The following is a 2500-nucleotide window of genomic DNA, read 5'->3' on the forward strand; positions in this document are numbered from 1 at the left end:
GGGTAATTTGCGCGCCTGCTGCCTTCCTTGGATGTGGTAGCCGTTTCTCAGGCTCCCTCTCCGGAATCGAACCCTGATTCCCCGTTACCCGTTATCACAAAGGTAGGCACGTAGCGTACCTTCGACAGTTGATAGGGCAGACACTTGAATGATACGTCGTCGGTGCAGAGACCGTACGATCCGCGTGGTTATCCAGAGTCATCAAACGTCACAGGACGAACCCGGTCGGTTTTGATCTGATAAAAGCGCGCCTCCCGAAGTCGGCGCTTAATGCATGTATTAGCTCTAGAATTACCACAGTTATCCACTTCGCTTACGAGACCAAATAAACCAAGACTGATTTAATGAGCCATTCGCAGTTTCGCTTTACGAGAACTCGTACTTGCACCTGCATGGCTTAATCTTTGAGACAAGCATATCACTACTGGCAGGATCAACCAGATAGCTGCGACAGCTGCGCTCGGCCCTTGCTGGGCCGCCCGGCGCGTGCTCGTCGCATTCGTTTAAGACCGAGGCGATCGCCTGCGGCCGTACTCAGCTTCGACAGTCGCTGGCCGCGACGTCCACGCTCTCGCCGGCAGTGCCAGGCGGAGCGATTTGCGTTTTTTCTTTGCTCGCCCTCTCTCGGGCTCGATCCATTCAGTTTCGCACAAACAAGAGCTCTGCCGGCCGCCTGCAGCGGTGCCTAAAACCCGGGCATAACAATGCGACCGTTCTGCTAGGCCGACAAGCGCTCAAGCCAGACGCTCGATCGAACGCCCCCTACATATTAGTCGAGACAACGGCTCGCTCATTAGCATCGCGTTTGTACTTTAACTTTTTTCGGCTCGGCTTCTTTCGACGCCGATGCCGGCGACGCAGCACTCTCTCGCCCGCCAGCCACCGAGAAAAGGGTGCGCTCCGACCGGCCCCGCACCGCTCTTTCTTGGCTCATTCGAAATTACTGTCTTTCGCTCTGACATGCCTTACCTAGGGTTAGGTTAGTATGCTTGCACGTTTGTACTTTAACTTTTTTCGGCTCGGCTTCTTTCGACGCCGATGCCGGCGAAGCAGCACTCTCTCGCCCGCCAGCCACCGAGAAAAGGGTGCGCTCCGACCGGCCCCGCACCGCTCTTTCTTGGCTCATTCGAAATTACTGTCTTTCGCTCTGACATGCCTTACCTAGGGTTAGGTTAGTATGCTTGCACGTTTGTACTTTAACTTTTTTCGGCTCGGCTTCTTTCGACGCCGATGCCGGCGACGCAGCACTCTCTCGCCCGCCAGCCACCGAGAAAAGGGTGCGCTCCGACCGGCCCCGCACCGCTCTTTCATGGCTCATTCGAGTTTACTGTCTTTCGCTCTGACATGCCTTACCTAGGGTTAGGTTAGTATGCTTGCACGTTTGTACTTTAACTTTTTTCGGCTCGGCTTCTTTCGACGCCGATGCCGGCGACGCAGCACTCTCTCGCCCGCCAGCCACCGAGAAAAGGGTGCGCTCCGACCGGCCCCGCACCGCTCTTTCATGGCTCATTCGAGTTTACTGTCTTTCGCTCTGACATGCCTTACCTAGGGTTAGGTTAGTATGCTTGCACGTTTGTACTTTAACTTTTTTCGGCTCGGCTTCTTTCGACGCCGATGCCGGCGACGCAGCACTCTCTCGCCCGCCAGCCACCGAGAAAAGGGTGCGCTCCGACCGGCCCCGCACCGCTCTTTCTTGGCTCATTCGAAATTACTGTCTTTCGCTCTGACATGCCTTACCTAGGGTTAGGTTAGTATGCTTGCACGTTTGTACTTTAACTTTTTTCGGCTCGGCTTCTTTCGACGCCGATGCCGGCGACGCAGCACTCTCTCGCCCGCCAGCCACCGAGAAAAGGGTGCGCTCCGACCGGCCCCGCACCGCTCTTTCATGGCTCATTCGAGTTTACTGTCTTTCGCTCTGACATGCCTTACCTAGGGTTAGGTTAGTATGCTTGCACGTTTGTACTTTAACTTTTTTCGGCTCGGCTTCTTTCGACGCCGATGCCGGCGACGCAGCACTCTCTCGCCCGCCAGCCACCGAGAAAAGGGTGCGCTCCGACCGGCCCCGCACCGCTCTTTCTTGGCTCATTCGAAATTACTGTCTTTCGCTCTGACATGCCTTACCTAGGATTAGGTTAGTATGCTTGCACGTTTGTACTTTAACTTTTTTCGGCTCGGCTTCTTTCGACGCCGATGCCGGCGACGCAGCACTCTCTCGCCCGCCAGCCACCGAGAAAAGGGTGAGCTCCGACCGGCCCCGCACCGCTCTTTCATGGCTCATTCGAGTTTACTGTCTTTCGCTCTGACATGCCTTACCTAGGGTTAGGTTAGTATGCTTGCACGTTTGTACTTTAACTTTTTTCGGCTCGGCTTCTTTCGACGCCGATGCCGGCGACGCAGCACTCTCTCGCCCGCCAGCCACCGAGAAAAGGGTGCGCTCCGACCGGCCCCGCACCGCTCTTTCTTGGCTCATTCGAAATTACTGTCTTTCGCTCTGACATGC

The 2500-nt window shown here is 55.8% G+C and overlaps 1 non-coding gene across 1 annotated transcript in view; it reads right to left on the reverse strand.

The window, feature by feature from the left end:
• LOC144424918 (small subunit ribosomal RNA) overlaps positions 1 to 444 on the reverse strand; it is a 1810-nt gene extending 1366 nt beyond the window's left edge. Inside the window, exon 1 of the ribosomal RNA XR_013477137.1 lies at positions 1 to 444. This exon is cut by the window's left edge and continues 1366 nt beyond it. This is a non-coding gene — a ribosomal RNA (small subunit ribosomal RNA).
• Positions 445 to 2500: the final 2056 nt, after the last annotated feature.

The sequence above is a fragment of the Styela clava genome, chromosome 6 (genome assembly GCF_964204865.1).
Source record: "Styela clava chromosome 6, kaStyClav1.hap1.2, whole genome shotgun sequence".
NCBI lineage: Eukaryota > Metazoa > Chordata > Ascidiacea > Stolidobranchia > Styelidae > Styela > Styela clava.